The following is a 21,360-nucleotide window of genomic DNA, read 5'->3' on the forward strand; positions in this document are numbered from 1 at the left end:
TTAGTAGAATGTTATTTAACATTGTAGTTTTTGCTCTAACTTAAAGCTTTAATAGTCGAGAATATTGACAGACTATAGTAGATACCATTAACAGACTATAGTCGACACTATATACAGAAAATAATACAAACTTTATACAGACTATAGGCTAGACTAAAAACTAGATTACAAAATAGAATACACAATAGACCTTAAGTTAGAATATAGATTATAGATTAGACTATATACTAAACAAGACTAGACTATACACTAGAGCAGCGGTTCCCACCGTTTTTTACTTCGAGGACCCCTTGAGGAATTTATTTAATTTCACGGACCCCCATACATATTTTGATATCTTATTGTTATAAATAATTGTTCATCCGAAAATTGTCTTAGTCCTGGTCCATAAACCCTATAAAATATTACCGTACATTGAGAATATTTAGTATTTCGGAGATGTTTTCAATTGCATGGTTTTAAATATAGAATGACTTCTAACATGATGTTTAATTTTATGATCGTGAGAGCTTTCATGTTCATTTCTCGTCAAGATAGCGAAAAGGTTTCTTTATCAAGTATTGTCGAGATGTGGTTAAAGAGTTATGTTTCTAATTTTTTTTGCGATTGCATAGGAGTGAGCTAAGTATGTAAGCTAAGTTTTCGGGAAAATATGTGAAAGTTAGACTTCTTCGATGTTGATGCGGAATGCGTTACCCACATAAAATATGACCTGAACTCTTTGCGAATGTACTGTGAATTTGGATCTTAAATTTGAATTTTAAAATACCTACGAATTATTTTACTGCGTGGTTTTGACTATTTACGCAAAACGCTATGAATTTTCTGATGTTGATTTAATAATATTGGACAACAAAATGAAGTTAAAATCTGTGTATCACGTCGGAATGGAATATTTATATTTAAAATTAACTAGATTAACACTTTTGCTTACAATTAAAAAAAATATTATGAAATGTGACCTAACTTCATATTCTGGGATACCAGTATCAGTATTTAATTCTAAGGCAAATCATTATCCGTCTGATATAAAAACATTTATTTCGATACATATACATTTATAAAAATTACAAATCACGTAATACTTAACTTTATAAAAGTGAAACAATAAATGTGTAGGGCCCAGCTTCATCCTGATAAACGACCGAAACAATAAAATTCAAAAAGTCACCAACAAATGTGGGATTATTGAATAAAAATTGTGTATTTTAGTATTTATGAAAAATTTGGAGATATTTTTAATATTTTGGGAACCGTTGCACTAGAGCATAGTCTATACTATAGACTGGAGTATATGCTATATACTAGATTAGACTATAGACTAGACTATAGATTAGACTATAGACTAGACTAGAGACAAGACTAGAGACTAGACTAGAGACTAGACTAGAGACTAGACTAGAGACTAGACTAGAGACTAGACTATAGACTAGACTAGACTAGAGACTAGACTATAGACTAGACTAGAGACTAGACTATAGACTAGAGTATAGACTAGACTAGAGACTAACTATAGAATAGAGTAGAGACTAGACTATAGACTAGACTATAGACTAGACTAGAGACTAGAGACTAGACTATAGACTAGACTATAGACTAGACTATAGACTAGACTATAACTAGACTATAGGCTAGACTATAGACTAGACTATAGCTAGACTATAGACTAGACTATAGACTAGACTATAGACTAGACTATAGACTAGACTATAGACTAGACTATAGACTAGACTATAGACTAGACTATAGACTAGACTATAGACTAGACTATAGACTAGACTATAGACTAGACTATAGACTAGACTATAGACTAGACTATAGACTAGACTATAGACTAGACTATAGACTAGACTATAGACTAGACTATAGACTAGACTATAGACTAGACTATAGACTAGACTATAGACTAGACTATAGACTAGACTATAGACTAGACTATAGACTAGACTATAGACTAGACTATAGACTAGACTATAGACTAGACTATAGACTAGACTATAGACTAGACTATAGACTAGACTATAGACTAGACTATAGACTAGACTATAGACTAGACTATAGACTAGACTATAGACTAGACTATAGACTAGACTATAGACTAGACTATAGACTAGACTATTGCCTAGACTATAGACTAGACTATAGACTAGACTATAGACTAGACTATAGACTAGACTATAGACTAGACTATAGACTAGACTATAGACTAGACTATAGACTAGACTATAGACTAGACTATAGACTAGACTATAGACTAGACTATAGACTAGACTATAGACTAGACTATAGACTAGACTATAGACTAGACTATAGACTAGACTATAGACTAGACTATAGACTAGACTATAGACTAGACTATAGACTAGACTATAGACTAGACTATAGACTAGACTGTCTAGACTAGACTACTATAGACTAGACTATACTTGTATCGTAGAAGCTATATACTAACTAATAGACTAACATAGACTAGACTATAGACTAGACTATAGACTAGACTGATTGACTAGACTATAGACTAACTATAGACGGACTATAGACGACTTATAGACTAGACTATAGACTAGACTATAGACTAGACTATATACTAGACTATGACTAGACTATAGCCTAGACTATAGACTAACTATATACTAGACTATGACTAGACAATAGACTAGACATAGACAGAACTATAGACTATAGACTATAGACTATAGACTACTATAGACCTAGACTATAGACCTAGACTATAGACTCGACTATAGACCTAGACAATAGCCTAGACTATGCTAGACTACATAGACTATACTATATACTAGACAAAGACTAGCTATAGGCTAGACATAGACTAGACTATAGACTAGACTATAGCTAGACTAGACTATAGACTAGACTATAGACTAGACTATAGACTAGACTATAGACTAGACTATAGACTAGACTATAGACTAGACTATAGACTAGACTATAGACTAGACTATAGACTAGACTATAGACTAGACTATAGACTAGACTATAGACTAGACTATAGACTAGACTATAGACTAGACTATAGACTAGACTATAGACTAGACTATAGACTAGACTATAGACTAGACTATAGACTAGACTATAGACTAGACTATAGACTAGACTATAGACTAGACTATAGACTAGACTATAGACTAGACTATAGACTAGACTATAGACTAGACTATAGACTAGACTATAGACTAGACTATAGACTATGGACTAGACTAGACTAGACTATAGACTAGACTAGACTAGACTAGTCTAGACTAGACTAGACTATAGACTAGACTATAGACTAGACTATAGACTAGACTATAGACTAGACTATAGACTAGACTATAGACTAGACTATAGACTAGACTATAGACTAGACTATAGACTAGACTACTACTAGACTATAGACTATAGACTAGACTATAGACTAGACTATAGCTAGACTATAGACTAGACTATAGACTAGACTATAGACTAGACTATAGACTAGACACTAGACTAGACTATGACTAGACTATAGACTAGACTATAGATAGACTATAGACTAGACTATAGACTAGACTATAGACTAGACTATAGACTAGACAATAGACTAGGACTATAGGCTAGACTATAGACTAGACTATAGACTAGACAATAGACTAGACTATAGGCTAGACTATAGACTAGACTATAGACTAGACTATAGACTAGACTATAGACTAGACTATAGGCTAGACTATAGACTAGACTATAGACTAGACTATAGACTAGACTATAGACTAGACTATAGACTAGACTATTAGACTAGACTATAGACTGACTATAGACTAGACTATAGACTAGACTATATACTAGACTGTAGACTAGACTATATACTATACTAGAGATTGGCCTATAGACTAAACAATTCCTCACCAATACCATCTCGTAGCTGGTGATGCTACGATGATGTCTATTTGGCCATCCTAATATATCTACATATATATGTGTGTGTGTCTTTGCATGTTTTAGTGTGAGAATTCATTAATCATTTATTCGTTAACAAACTAATTTATTAACAAATTCGCAATTTGTCAAATTAAAGTGTGCGAAGTATACAAACGATATTGTGGGTATACGAAAAATGCTGCATACCCAGCAAACATTTTGTGTAAATATGCTTAATGTCTTACTACAATTCTAAAGTAAAGTTTTTCCTATTAAAAAAAATTTTGTTTGCTGGGTAACTTTAAAAAGGGGTATGTTAAATTGTTTGTGAGTTTCTTTTTTTCATCGTAATTCGCCTGCCATGTGGTCATGTTAAAATTATACAAAAATGCAGATTATTAAAACAACGTGTAAATTATTTAGGTTAAAAATTGTTAATATGAAAATACAACACAAAATTTATAAAAAATACATAAAATAATAAATTAAGAAACACTAAAAAAATAGTTTAAATATGAAAAAAAAAATCAACCATAAAATAATTAACAATCATATATGGCATGTGCTTGTCATTGGTTTAATGAGCTATTGATGTATGGGTTCAAAACTGTTAATGAAATTAAACAAAAACTCATTTGTCAGTAATGAATTATTGGAAAAATATCTATTTTTAATGTTGTCGATACAAGGGGCTATAGTAAGAAGCTAATAGTTTTATGTTTTTCTAAAATTAGCCAATATTTTAGAACAGTTTGCTTGGCTTAGATAGACTACAGTCGAGGCTATATAAGATTATAATCGAGACTATAGAAAGCACATACTCGAGACTATAAACAAGCTATGTGCAGTTGACTATAGTGGAGACGACAGGCAGACTATAAGCAAATGTATAATTGCACTGAAATATCCGAGTAACAATCGTAAAGTTTATGATCTCTGGGTAAGAATTGTTCAAGTCCGAAGTGACTACTAAACTCTGCTGCAGGTGTGACTTATTCAGCATCCTTACTTGGTCCACATTTTTTTTAACAACAATTTAAAAAACACACTTTAATATTACTACTAACTAATAAAACTAATAATTTGCAATATTATTCAAAAGTATTGCAAATATAAAAACTTGATAACTTAATTGAGTTTTTCAAAGCTAAAATTAAAACACTTAAAAGACAATCTTTTGTCTAAAACAAAATCTCTCAGAATACTATTTGCAACAACAAATTAGGCAAAAAAAATCTATTAACTAGTCTTTATTTTAATATAAGTTAAAAAAATTTACCAATTCTGCTTGTGTGAACATACAAAAACCACCTTTCATTAAAGACAGAATGAATGCAAACACCAAATAATTGAATGAATGAATGTTTTGTAAAAACTATCAATTATTAATTAAATTGTAGACACTCGAACATGCGTGTATGTGTATTACTAAAATACCGGAGCAAAATAACAAAATTTAATTGTTTAATGATTGTTTAATATCAAGAAAAATGAACACTTGGCTATAAGAAATATTAACCACTATATGGAACATTTTATTGGAATTTGTGGAAGAGGAGAAAAAATGCAATTACATTTGATATTGATTGGTCAAACTTTTAATTAACAATTGGCTATAGATAGACAGATAGAATAGATAGATAGATAGATAGATAGATAGATAGATAGATAGATAGATAGATAGATAGATAGATAGATAGATAGATAGATAGATAGATAGATAGATAGATAGATAGATAGATAGATAGATAGATAGATAGATAGATAGATAGATAGATAGATAGATAGATAGATAGATAGATAGATAGATAGATAGATAGATAGATAGATAGATAGATAGATAGAAGATAGATAGATTAGATAGATAGATAGGTAGATAGATAGATAGATAGATAGATAGATAGATAGATAGATAGATAGATAGATAGATAGATAGATAGATAGATAGATAGATAGATAGATAGATAGATAGATAGTAGATAGATAGATAGATAGATAGATAGATAGATAGATAGATAGATAGATAGATAGATAGATAGATAGATAGATAGATAGATAGATAGAGATAGATATAGATGATAGATAGATAGGTAGATAGATAGATAGATAGATAGATAGATAGATAGATAGATAGATAGATAGATAGATAGATAGATAGATAGATAAGATAGATAGATAGATAGATAGATAGATAGATAGATAGATAGATAGATAGATGATAGATATAGATAGATAGATAGATAGATAGATAGATAGATAGATAGATAGATAGGTAGGATAGATAGATAGATAGATAGATAGATAGATAGATAGATAGATAGATAGATAGATAGATAGATAGATAGATAGATAGATAGATAGATAGATAGATAGATAGATAGATAGATAGATAGATAGATAGATAGATAGATAGATAGATAGATAGATAGATAGATAGATAGATAGATAGATAGATAGATAGATAGATAGATAGATAGATAGATAGATAGATAGATAGATAGATAGATAGATAGATAGATAGATAGATAGTAGATAGATAGATAGATAGATAGATAGATAGATAGATAGATAGATAGATAGATAGATAGTAGATAGATAGATAGATAGATAGATAGATAGATAGATAGATAGATAGATAGATAGATAGATAGATAGATAGATAGATAGATAGATAGATAGATAGATAGATGATAGATAGATAGATAGATAGATAGATAGATAGATAGATAGATAGATAGATAGATAGATAGATAGATAGATAGATAGATAGATAGATAGATAGATAGATAGATAGATAGATAGATAGATAGATAGATAGATAGATAGATAGATAGATAGATAGATAGATAGATAGATAGATAGATAGATAGATAGATAGATAGATAGATAGATAGATAGATAGATAGATAGATAGATAGATAGATAGATAGATAGATAGATAGATAGATAGATAGATAGATAGATAGATAGATAGATAGATAGATAGATAGATAGATAGATAGATAGATAGATAGATAGATAGATAGATAGATAGATAGATAGATAGATAGATAGATAGATAGATAGATAGATAGATAGATAGATAGATAGATAGATAGATAGATAGATAGATAGATAGATAGATAGATAGATAGATAGATAGATAGATAGATAGATAGATAGATAGATAGATAGATAGATAGATAGATAGATAGATAGATAGATAGATAGATAGATAGATAGATAGATAGATAGATAGATAGATAGATAGATAGATAGATAGATAGATAGATAGATAGATAGATAGATAGATAGATAGATAGATAGATAGATAGATAGATAGATAGATAGATAGATAGATAGATAGATAGATAGATAGATAGATAGATAGATAGATAGATATACTACGAACTGTTAATCAATTTTGTACATATAAAAGATCTCTAAATTCAGAAAAAATTTGTATGCTGAAATTTTACTGAAAAGTATACTGTTATACGAAGAGTTTTTATATATTGTTATACAATATTTTCTATTTCCTATTTCTAGTAAAATCTGTTGTATAGAAATGTTATACGAAAACAATCTGTTATACAGATATTTTTCAAATTTGCTGCAGAGAAAAAGTTATATTCAATAAACTGTTATACAAAAAGCAAACTATAAAATAAACATTATTCTTCGATATAACAGATATTATTTTATAGAAAAACTTGTCTACACATAAAAAATCAGTTATAAAGAAAATGTTCTAAAAGTGTTTGCTAACTTTTATTATCGACAATTTGCATTCCTAACTTACAGATTGTATTAAGAACACACTAAAATTTTAATGTTCATTTAAGTATTAACCGAAACATTAACAACTATTGCAACTATAAGTGACTTTTTATTGTATGAAATTTATACTTTTTGTCTATACTTATTTAATTATTAAAAAACACTAAAATATATGTACATACACATGTACGTATATACCAGACAGTTGCCGCAACTCTTTAATGTAAAACCGAAAGTAATAAAATCTTTATTCAACTTGACTCTTAACTAAAAAGTGGCTCACATTACGACAAACAATACTCAAAGTCTTGCAATATTACTAAGTTGCAAAGAAGGAGGAATTGTTTACATGTCGGAGCAGTCAGCAGTTGCAGTGTTGGTCAATAAACAAAATATTTGTAAAAGTAGTGTTTGATTTCATTGGCCAAAATGGTGGACAGGTGTGTGTTTGGGTAGGCTATGGGGAACAGTTATAAATGCAAACAATATAATAAATGTAAAGCAACAACAATAAATGTTATATATAAATAAATATAACAAAAAAATTGCATAAAAATTGCAATACAACAAAAGACTTAAGACACAAACATTAATTGACATGCTTAAGTAAAAGACTTAAGCAACGAACATTAATTTGCAAACATTGAACAGGATTTGGGAATTTGGGAACAAGAGTTGGAAATTTAAAAACAAAAGACTTAAGCAACAAACTTAAATTTAAATTATTTCTAAGTTTTTGTGTTTTTTAAACAATTTTTTTAAAATATGTTTTCTTTAACATTAATCTAACATCAATTATTTATTTCATATAGAATAATAAAGATAAACTTTTTAATGAATTCATATTATTTATATTTTCAATTTGTTGATTTTTTTTTTAAATTTTTTCAAAATTTATGTTTTTAATTCATTTTTTTTTTCAGCAATATGTATGTTGAGTGTTAAAAATAGTAGCTGCTGTTAAATTTTTAAGTGACTCATGGTTGGTTGTTAATTGTAGACACCTGTAGTATTAAATGTTTTTATTACAATTTTATATTTATTAATAAAGTTAATATCACAAACAAGTTTCCGACTAGACCTGATTTTTGATTTTCCGTTCTGTGTCTTAAACATTTACACAATTATTTTGCTGTGTGTTTTTTTTTTGGAAACAATTATATTTAAATTGTAATAAAATTGCCTAAATAAGTAGATTAATAATAACAACAAACAAATGTAAAAAAATCAATAATGGTCTATTAAAGTAATTTAAGAAAAATATTTGGCTTTTGGCGCTATATTTTTGTAGTAATAAATCAATTTTATTTATATAGAACACTAAATTATTGTAAAATTAAAGTAAAATTTTGATAAATGTCTAAGATGTCCTTTTGATATAAAATAAATATTTTAATGTAAATAATAAATATTTTGAAATAATTAGGTATCACCTGGTAATTGACTATAATTGCAATAAAATTTATAGGAAAATTATAGTGATTTATTAGTTTATTTTAATGTTTTTATAATATATTTTTTCTCAAATTACAATAAATTCTACTCGCATTATTTTGGAAAGTGTAGTCTATTGTCTAAACTATAGAGGAGTCTGGACTATAGAGTAGTCTATAGTCTGGACTATAGAGCAGTCTATAATCTGGACTATAGTGCAGTCTATAGTCTGGACTATAGAGCAGTCTATAATCTGGACTATAGAGCAGTCTACAATCTGGACTATAGAGCAGACTATAGCCTGGACTATAAAGCAGTCTGTAGCCTGAACTATAGAGCAGTCTAAAGTCTGGACTATAGAGCAGTCTATAGTCTGGACTATAGAGCAGTCTATAGTCTGGACTATAGAGCAGTCTATAGTCTGGACTATAGAGCAGTCTATAGTCTGGACTATAAAGCAATCTATAGTCTGGACTATAGAGCAGTCTATAGTTTGGACTATAGAGCAGTCTATAGACTGGACTATAGAGCAGTCTATAGTCTGGATTATAGAGCAGTCTATAGTCTGGACTATAGAGCAGTCTATAGTCTGGACTATAGAGCAGTCTATAGTTTGGACTATAGAGCAGTCTATAGTCTGGACTACAGAGCAGTCTATAGTCTGGACTATAGAGCAGTCTATAGTTTGGACTATAGAGCAGTCTATAGTCTGGACTATAGAGCAGTCTATAGTCTGGACTATAGAGCAGTCTATAGTCTGGACTATAGAGCAGTCTATAGTCTGGACTATAGAGCAGTCTATAGTCTGGACTATAGAGCAGTCTATAGTCTGGACTATAGAGCAGTCTATAGTCTGGACTATAGAGCAGTCTATAGTCTGGACTATAGAGCAGTCTATAGTCTGGACTATAGAGCAGTCTATAGTCTGGACTATAGAGTAGTCTATAGTCTGGACTATAGAGCAGTCTATAGTCTGGACTATAGAGCAGTCTATAGTCTGGACTATAGAGCAGTCTATAGTCTGGACTATAGAGTAGTCTATAGCCTGAACTATAGAGCAGTCTAAAGTCTGGACTATAGAGCAGTCTATAGTCTGGACTATAGAGGAGTCTATAGTCTGGACTATAGAGCAGTCTATAGTCTGGACTATAGAGCAGTCTATAGTCTGGACTATGAAGCAATCTATAGTCTGGACTATAGAGCAGTCTATAGTCTGGACTATAGAGCAGTCTATAGTCTGGACTATAGAGCAGTCTATAGTCTGGACTATAGAGCAGTCTATAGTCTGGACTATAGAGCAGTCTATAGTCTGGACTATAAAGCTATCTATAGTCTGGACTATAAAGCAATCTATAGTCTGGACTATAGAGCAGTCTATAGTCTGGACTATAGAGCAGTCTATAGTCTGGACTATAGAGCAGTCTATAGTCTGGACTATAGAGCAGTCTATAGTCTGGACTATAGAGCAGTCTATAGTCTGGACTATAGAGCAGTCTATAGCCTGGACTATAGAGCAGTCTATAGTCTGGGCTATAGAGCAGTATATAAACTGGACTATAGAGCAGCATATAGTTTGGACTATAAAGCGGTGTATAGTCTGGACTTTAGAGTAGTCTATAGTCTGGACTATAGAGTATTCTATAGTCTGGACTATAAAGTAGTCTATAGCCTAGACTGTAAAGCAGACTGCGGTATAGACTATAGAGTTGTCTATAGTGTGGACTATAGAGCAGTCTATAGCCTGGACTTTAAAGCAGTCTATGGTCAGGACTATAGAGCAGCCTGTAGCCTGGACTGTAGAGTAGTCATTAGTCTGACTATAGAGTAGTCTACAGTCTGGTCTATAGAGCAGTCTATAGTGTGCACTACCGTCTATGGTCAGGACTATAGAGCGGCCTAAAGTTTTGACTATAGAGCATCCTATTGTCTGGATTATAGAGTAGTCATTAGCCTGGACTATAGAGTATTCTATAGCCTGGATTATAGAGTAGTCATTAGCCTGTATTATAGAGTAGTCTATAGCCTGGACTATAGAGTAGTCTATAGCCTGGACTATAGAGTAGTCTATAGCCTGGAATATAGAGTAGTCTATAGCCTGGAATATAGAGTAGTCTATAGTCTGGACTATAGAGTAGTCTATAGTCTGGACTATAGAGTAGTCTATAGTCTGGACTATAGAGTTGTCTATAGTCTGGACTATAGAGTAGTCTATAGTCTGGACTATAGAGTAGTCTATAGTCTGGACTATAGAGTAATCCATAGTCTGGACTATAGAGTAGTCTATAGTCTGGACTATAGAGTAGTCTATAATCTGGACTATAGAGTAGTCTATAGTCTGGACTATAGAGTAGTCTATAGTCTGGACTATAGAGTAGTCTATAGTCTGGACTTTAGAGTAGTATATAGTTTGGACTATAGAGCAGTCTATAGTCTGGACTATAGAGCAGTCTATAGTCTGGACTATAGAGCAGTCTATAGTCTGGACTGTAGAGCAGTCTATAGGCTGTACTATAAAGTAATCTCTAGTCTGGACTATAAAGCGGTCTATAGTCTGGCCTATACAGCAGTCTATAGTCTGGACTACAGAGCAGTCTATAGTCTGGACTATAGAACAGTCTATAGCCTGAACTATAGAGCAGTCTATAGTCTGGACTATAGAACAGTCTATAGCCTGAAGTATAGAGCAGTCTATAGTCTGGACTATAGAGTAGTCTATAGTCTGGACTATAGAGTAGTCTATAATCTGGACTACAGAGTAGTCTATAGTCTGGACTATAGAGTCTATAGTCTGGACTATAGAGTAGTCTATAGTCTGGACTATAAAGTAGTCTATAGTCTGGACTATAGAGTAGTCTATAGTCTGGAATATAGAGTAGTCCATAGTCTGGACTATAGAGTAGTCTACAGTCTGGACTATAGAGTAGTTTATAGTCTGGACTATAGAATAGTCTATAGTCTGGAAGTAGTCTATAGTCTGTCCTATAGAGTAGTCTATAGTCTGGACTATAGAGTAGTCAATAGTCTGGACTATAGAGTATTCTATAGTCTGGACTATATATTTTAAAACTTTTAAAATAAATGAAAATGTTAATTGATTGAGTGCTTCGTTTTAGCTATTTCATAAATTTTAATTAAAAAATTTTTATTTTTTAAGAAAAACTATTTTTCAAAACACCTGCCTGCTGGGGTTACAATTTTACGCTTATATTTATAAAAAAATCTTATTTTGCTTTTAATGCACTCAATAGTTAAAGCACACTTTAGCCTTAAAAACCATTAATAAAATTGTGATATTCATAAACAAATAATAAACGTATATTAACTATTGTGCTGATTTATGTTTAAGTTGGCAGCACTGTACAATATGGCTGTCATTTTATGTGTTAGTGTTGCGTACAATTAGGATTAAATATTCGTTGATTCGGTTTTCTTAATTTCATATTTTTGTTTATAATAGATTTTTGACAATAAAAACAAACTTTTAAGAAAAATAAATATATATATGGCTTTAATAAATGTCTATTTAGTTCAGATGTATAAATATAAGATATAATTTCTAATTATTACTAAAAGTATCCGAATAACGGATATTTTGCGACAAAATATACATCACTATGACACATTTTCTTATTTTTACTTATTTTCCTTGTAATTTTTGATAAATTTTTGCAAATATTGATAAATTTCTTTGATATTTGACTAACTTTAATGCCGGCGAATATATTTTGCATTAGTATAACACTAATCAATATAATTTACATGGTTAATTACTTTGTGGCATTATATTTAACCAACAAACTTTGAAAAAGCCAAATCAAATGATTTTGTCCATCATTTGGTTGACAGACGGGAATTTCCAAATTGCCTAAAAGTAGTGCTGGACAATTGGAATATTGTCAAATATTCATGCATTAATCCAATAATGCCTAGATTTGAGTTTTTTCCTCAAAATATAATCGTTTAAAAATTTTCTGGGATTTTATTTACAAATTTGTAAACGTTAAAATTAGAATTTTTAGATTTTATTTTAAAAGAAACCATAATTAGTTTTCGCAATCAACCTAATATTACCGGAAAAATCTTTATCTGAGAAAAAAATTGTTAAAAATCAACTTATTGTTGGCTTAAAGAAGGGTCGAGCCTACAATAAAATTCTTCTAATTGTCAATGGTTTATTGAAGGTGTTTTAAGCTATTTCACGTTTATAAATACGATTTTCCTGAATTTTGCCTAAAATTGTTTAATAAACCTAAAATAAGTTTTTATAAATACAGCCGTTAGAATTTAAGTTTAAGCGTAAATATTAATAAACAGTGGGAGATCAAAAACTTAAAATCAATAACGAACAGCCTTCAATTTATCAAAACGTGCATCATAATTTCAATATTTCAAATAAATTTTAATTTGAATCCAAATGTTGCTCTATAGAAGCTTTAATATGTAGAGTAAACCTTTTATTTTGTATTAATTGAAAAAATTAATTTTTCGCATACACCCCTGGTAGATTTTTGACGTTCAATTACAACATTTAAACTCAAGAACACTTCCTCTCTAGACATATTAAAGCTTATTAAAATCGATAAAAATCCCGTTTAGAAATTAAAGCTTTATTTTCTTCACTGTGGCAATATTTGTCCGTCCGTTTGTTTATTTAAATCTACATATGTACATATATTTCCAGCCCTGTTATGCCATTAACAAGTGTGAGCTGTATGTCAAAGATTAAAGAAAAATACAAAAAAAATCTTAAAAAATAAATAGGAGGCGAATCCCACTAAATAACAAAAAATTTAACCTGTGCTTTACTTAAATATTTGTTTATATCTTATCGGAAATCTTACATTTCGTTTCATTTCATGTTGTTGTTACTGTTTGGTTGTATGTTTGTTGTTTTCCTAACACATGAAATCTTATAAACGAACGTTGTCTAATAAAAAAAAAAATACAGCGGTAAATATCAAAAGATATCAAGGCGTAAAAAAGATGAAAAATTTAGTGCAAATTCGCACTATAGACAGATACTTACATTCACACTCATACACACACATAGAGTCGTGTGTGTGTTTACTTAGAAACTGAAGCTCATAGTTAAATAGTTAGTATTCATAGATTTTTATTTATGCTATAAATAAAACAAACAAACAAACAGACATATTTGGATGCATATTTATGGGTATTTCTTTAGTTTTTTTTTGCATAGATTTTAACTATTATTAAACGTAAATGTGTTTGTCTTGTGCGTTTCTTATTTTGCATAATCTTAACAGAGGTGATAAATCAATTTTAAAGATATTTTTTGTTTGTTTTAGTAACTATCTGTTATTAACTAGAGCGCTACTGCAATTGCTAAAGGTAGAAGGAAGTTTTGCTTTTAGTTTGTTGCAGTAGATGAGAGCAGTACATAGGCTAGTCAAAATACTATTACAAAGGCAAGTCCATAGACTAGTTCAAAGATTACTAAATAGACTAGTCCATAGAATAGTCCATAAACTAGTAAAGAGACTAGTCCATAAACTAATCGATAGACTAGTAGAAGGAAGTTTTGATTTTAGTTGGTTGCGGTTGATGAAAGCAATCCATAGACTAGTCAGTAAATTAGTCAATAGATTAGTCCACAGACTAGTCATAGACTAGGTAATATACTAGTCCATAGAATAGTCCATATACTAGTTAATAGACTAGTACACACGCGACTCAATAAACTAGACTACTCCATAAACTATTTAACAGACTTGTCCATAGACTAATGTATAGACTAATCCATAGACTAGTCAACAGACTGCTCCATGTACTAGTCCATAGACTGGCTCATAGACTACTCCATAGACTAGTCCAATAACTAGTCAATAAACTAGTCAATATACTTGCCCACAGATTAGTCCATAAACTAAACTATAGACTAGTCTATAGACTAATATATAGACTAGTCCATAGACTAACCTATAGATTAGTTAAGATATTAGTCAACAGACTAGTCGACAGTATAGTCCATAGACTGTCCACATAATAGTCGATAGAGTCCAGAGACTAGTCCATAGACTAGTCCATTGATTAGTCAATAGGCTAGTCCATAGACTAGTCAACAGATTGTTTCATAGACTATTGATTTCATTGATTAGTCCATAAACTAGTTAATACACTAGTCCATAAACTAAACTATAGACTAGTCCATAGACTAATATATAGACTAGTCCATAGACTAACCTATAGATTAGTTAAGATATTAGTCAACAGACTAGTCGACAGTATAGTCCATAGACTAGTCCACATAATAGTCGATAGAGTTCAGAGACTAGTCCATAGACTAGTCCATTGATTAGTCAATAGTCCATATATTAGTCCATATACTAGTTAATACACCAGTCCATAAACTAAACTATAGACTAGTCCATAGACTACTCTATAGACTAATCCATAGACTAGTCAACAGAATGTTAACTCTAGATTAGTTAAGATATCAGTCAACAGACTAGTCGATAGTATAGTCCATAGACTAGTCCACATACTAGTCGATAGAGTCCAAAGACTAGTCCATAGACTAGTCAACTGATTGTTTTATAGACTAGTCAACTGATTGTTTCATAGACTAGTCCATCGACTGGTCCATTGTTTAGTCAATAGGCTAGTCCATAGACTAGTCAACAGATTGTTTCATAGACTAATCCATTGATTAGTCAATAGACTTGTCCATAGATTAGTCCATAAACTAGTTAATACACTAGTCCATAAACTAAACTATAGACTAGTCAATAGACTAGTCCATAGACTAGTATACATACTAGTCGATAGAGTCCAGAGACTAGTCCATAGACTAGCTCATAGACAACTCCATAGACTAGTTAGTAGACTAGTCCATTAACTAGTCTATAAACTAGTCAATAGACTAGTCCATCGACTAATAGCAGATTAGTCAAGAGATTAGACCACAGACAAGTCGATAGAATAGTTCATAGAATAATCCGTAGAATAGTCCATATACTAGTCAATACCCTAGTCCATAGACTAGTCAATAGACTACTCCAGAGATTAGTCCAAAGACTAGCCCATAGCATAGTCCAGAGACTAGTCAATAGAATACTCCATGCACTAGTCAAGCAACTAGCCAATAGACTATTCCATATATTAGTAAATATACTAGTCAGAAGATAGGCAATAGGCTAGTCCATAGACTAGTTGATATACTAGTCCATAGATGAGACAATACTCTAGTACCATACCAAGTATAATGGCATAAGACTATTCGTTTAAAAAGTACTTTTCTTTTGTTTTTATTTTTTTCCCCCCATTTCATTTGTATTTAAAATTTATTAGACGCTTATGTTTAGCTGTGTATGAGTGCGTTTATTATATTAAAGTATAATTGTATGTATCTATGTCTGTATGTCTAGAGTGTATTCCAAAAACATACGTACGGCATTTGTAGCAGAAAAGGCCTTTAAATCAAATCTTCAATCGTGATAAGAGAAATAAGTGTAGTGTAAGCTGTGTAGTTAGCACACTATTTAAAGTGGTTCATAGGCGCTTTTATGCACTCACATAAGTAGATAGAGGAATACATGGACTATTTGTATGGCTGCAGCAGCAGTTCATCCATTTATTTTGTTTGTTTGTTAGAGTTTCAAGCTGCTGCTGATGGCTTTAGTTTAGTTGGTTTTTCTTTCTTCATTCTCTTTTAACTACTTGATATGCACCGTGGATAATAGCTTACTGGTGCTAACGAGCTGGCATGGTTATTAGATGTGCTAGTGGTAGTGATAGTGTTGGAAGCAGTTGCAAATAATTATTAATTAAATATTAAATGCTTTGCACAGTGCGCGCATGCGTATACATATAAATTCATAAGTTGCTGTATGTGTTTTTGAATACAACAAAAAAAGATTGATGAGCCTAAATTAAAATGTTAGAATCAATATGCTGATGAATTTTTATAGATAAAAATTTTCATTTTAATTAAAGATGAAAATTATGAGATAGTAATTGTAATGTAATGATGAAAAATGATGATGACGATGATTTTGTATTGCATCTAAATGATAACAAAAGACTTAAGCAACATATCACAAAATAAATCACCGACAGTGTAATAAAAATGCTATACATATGAAATATCCATGTAATTGGATGATTGAGTAGTTTTTATTCAAATGAAAATTGATAAAATGGTTAAAAAAATGAAGTGATTGATTAAAAATTGTGGTTAAAAACAAACATGAAAAATAATGTGTTAACAAAAGTTTAAAGCTAAAACAAGAGTGAGAATTAGAGAAATTCAATTTTAGAGAGTTTTTGAGTAATTTGTATGTAAAACCTTTATATTTTGTATTTAACATCGTAAACAAAAAGAGGTTCTCCCACACTTTTTCAAAACTTGTTTCTCTATTAAACTTTTGTTTAAACAATATTACTTTATTAATGAAATATTCGTTGATCGACTAACATTTTCTCCATTATCAAACACCGACCGTAGCTGAACTTTTGGTCAAATACAAAACTGAGCTAAAAATGGACTAGAACTGAACTAAAACTGAACTAGAACTGAACTAGAACTGAACTAGAACTGAACTAGAACTGAACTAGAACTGAACTAGAACTGAACTAGAACTAGAACAGAACTAGAACTGAACTAGAACTGAACTAGAACTGAACTAGAACTAGAACAGAACTAGAACTGAACTAGAACTGAACTAGAACTGAACTAGAACTGAACTAGAACTGAACTAGAACTGAACTAGAACTGAACTAGAACTGAACTAGAACTGAACTAGAACTGAACTAGAACTGAACTAGAACTGAACTAGAACTGAACTAGAACTGAACTAGAACTGAACTAGAACTGAACTAGAACTGAACTAGAACTGAACTAGAACTGAACTAGAACTGTAGAACTGAACTAGAACTGAACTAGAACTGAACTAGAACTGAACTAGAACTGAACTAGAACTGAACTAGAACTGAACTAGAACTGAACTAGAACTGAACTAGAACTGAACTAGAACTGAACTAGAACTGAACTAGAACTGAACTAGAACTGAACTAGAACTGAACTAGAACTGAACTAGAACTGAACTAGAACTGAACTAGAACTGAACTAGAACTGAACTAGAACTGAACTAGAACTGAACTAGAACTGAACTAGAACTGAACTAGAACTGAACTGAGAACTGAACTAGAACTGAACTAGAACTGAACTAGAACTGAACTAGAACTGAACTGAACTTGAACTGAACTTGAACTGAACTAGAACTGAACTAGAACTGAACTAGAACTGAACTAGAACTGAACTAGAACTGAACTAGAACTGAACTAGAAACTGAACTAGAACTGAACTAGAACTGAACTAGAACTGAACTAGAACTGAACTAGAACTGAACTAGAACTGAACTAGAACTGAACTAGAACTGAACTAGAACTGAACTAGAACTGAACTAGAACTGAACTAGAACTGAACTAGAATTGAACTAGAACTGAACTAGAACTGAACTAGAACTGAACTAGAACTGAACTAGAACTGAACTAGAACTGAACTAGAATTGAACTAGAACTATAAGATCCACCAAGAGGTTTTCTCTATTGTAGCGCTTTACCACGATCTACACGAGAGAAAAAGTAATATACACGCCTTGTACCAAATTGACACCAAACTGTTTATAATTTTTCGATAACAACCGTTGTCAAGGTATATACATACGTACGACAACACTATGTCGCAACGTTGTCAACATTGCAACAATTCTTTGTCGAAATCTAAATTTTATACACATTCGTTGTCTTAATGTTAACAAACGTGGTAAGCTCACTATTGACAAACAATCCGTTGCCAATAGTGAGCTTAGCACGTTTGTTAACATTAAGACAATGGATGTGTATTAAATTTAGTTTTCGACAACGAATTGTTGCAATGTTGACAACGTTGCGACATAGTGTTGTCGTACGTATGTATATACTTTAACAACGGTTGTTATTGAAACATTAAAAACTCTTTTTCTTTTTCCCTCTGTGTACTACATATATGGAAACAACGTATTAAAGTTCCAAACAATTTCTCATTCCGGTATGTGATCGAACACGTCTGAATCTTATATCACGTAACCGGTTTTTGAACAGAGGAATTTTTAGGAATGTGTTTATATAGCCAGTGTGTCATAGTTGGACTAAAATCCCATTTAAAGCAAATGGTTCTCCTACTTATAACCCAATATCTATATACATCTACATATGTGGTATCCGATCTAGAATTGATTGATACGAAGATTGATAAAGTATTGTTATATACTTCAGAACTTTAAAAGCTTTACTTTAAGATAACAATTTTTTGAAATTAATAACGATTAAAAGATTAATTTAAAAACTTCACATAATTTTTTCGTTACAACAACGAATTTAAAACAAATTACTCTACATTTAACAAATCATTAAGTTAAACGAACATTTCTCTTTGATTAACAATGAAATGAAGAAAATCTAAATTAAATGAAATCTTTAGTTTCACTTTTCATAAATCTATAATAAAAATCTAAAAGCAAAATATAGTTGGCAATAAAAAAAAAATTATTAAATTTTAGCTGTTAGTAAATAAACAAACGAAGCATGGCAATGGAGGGGTTTCGAACTAAAAACTGCAACTAGAAATACAATAACAAAAACGGAATCAAATAATTATAAAAATACAATAATAATGATTTGGCATAATTTTCAGAGATTTTTCATTTCCGTGCCAAACACAATAAATATCATAAAACAACAAGCAATAGTAAATATTATTTATTAAGAAAAATGGCAACAAACAATAATATCTTGTGGTTTCTTAATTTAACAACAATTTAACAGCACGATAAGAGCGGTACGGATAAACTCAAACAACAAATACCAACCCAATGTGCGCCAAAGCAGAATCATGAATTATGAACAACTGTAAAGTCTAATAAACGTAATAATTGCTAATGAAAAGTGAGTGGCAGTGATTTAGACAAAAAACCGAAAAACTAAACAATTTCCACAAAAAGCTAGAAAATATAATAAGAAAACTAAATGATGGCGTGTCTAGCTGCAAGCGGCAAAACTGTAGCTGAAAGAATTAATGAATGAATGAAAAAAGTAGTGCAACAAATAAATAGTTGAAACGTCAAACAAATCTATAACTTTAAACAATTTTTTTTGTAGAAACAAAGAAAAATGTCATTGTTTTAGATTTTGTTGAACTAAACTATTTTGTTAGCAAAAAACATTTGAAATTGTTTAAACATTTAAACAAATTATATGGAATATTTTGTTTATAAAATCTAGGTCAATGCATAGAAAGTGAAAAATACTTGTAATTTATTATTGTTAATATAGTTAACTAAGCGAATATTTTTGAAATGTTTTTGTTTAAATGGATTATAAAAATATTTTGATTTATTAAATCAAATATTTAGTTTATACTTAATACGATTTCAAAATTATACACATAGGTATTTGTAAAATTACTATTTAATAAAATTTTTTTAATCTATAACATTTTAAATATTTACAAAACTTTAAAAGAAAAAAGTTTCTATATTCTACATCTATACAGTGGAGCCTCGATGTTTGTAATACATTTAAACAATTCACAATCGTAGTCATATCGTTGTATGCCTTTTACAGATTTTCATTCAATCGAGCTGCAGTTTAATTGTATGTTTCTAGAAGTGTTGCCAATTTGACGTTTTTACCGTTAAATCTGACGTTTTTGAAATGGCAATTATCAGCATTTGGAGATTTATGACATTTTTTTCACGTATAAAATGGAGTAATTACAAATGTCTATAGTCTAGTCTATAGTCTAGTCTATAGTCTAGTCTATAGTCTAGTCTATAGTCTAGTCTATAGTCTAGTCTATAGTCTAGTCTATAGTCTAGTCTATAGTCTAGTCTATAGTCTAGTCTATAGTCTAGTCTATAGTCTAGTCTATAGTCTAGTCTATAGTCTAGTCTATAGTCTAGTCTATAGTCTAGTCTATAGTCTAGTCTATAGTCTAGTCTATAGTCTAGTCTATAGTCTAGTCTATAATCTAGTCTATAGTCTAGTCTATAGTCTAGTCTATAGTCTAGTCTATAGTCTAGTCTATAGTCTAGTCTATAGTCTTGTCTATAGTCTAATTTATAGTCTAGTCTATAGTCTGGTCTATAGTCTAGTCTATAGTCTAGTCTATAGTCTAGTCTATAGTCTAGTCTATAGTCTAGTCTATAGTCTAGTCTGTAGTCTAGTCTATAGTCTAGTCTATAGTCTAGTCTATAGTCTAGTCTATAG

General features: G+C 30.6%; 1 protein-coding gene across 1 annotated transcript in view; it reads right to left on the reverse strand.

Annotated features, from left to right (window-relative positions):
* LOC119603549 (serine-rich adhesin for platelets) overlaps positions 1-21,360 on the reverse strand; it is a 265,419-nt gene that overhangs the window by 8,079 nt on the left and 235,980 nt on the right. The window lies entirely within an intron of this gene.

The sequence above is a fragment of the Lucilia sericata genome, unplaced genomic scaffold, assembly GCF_015586225.1.
Source record: "Lucilia sericata isolate MDLA Ls3-8-SP2 unplaced genomic scaffold, ASM1558622v1 Contig000311F_arrow, whole genome shotgun sequence".
Lineage (NCBI taxonomy): Eukaryota > Metazoa > Arthropoda > Insecta > Diptera > Calliphoridae > Lucilia > Lucilia sericata.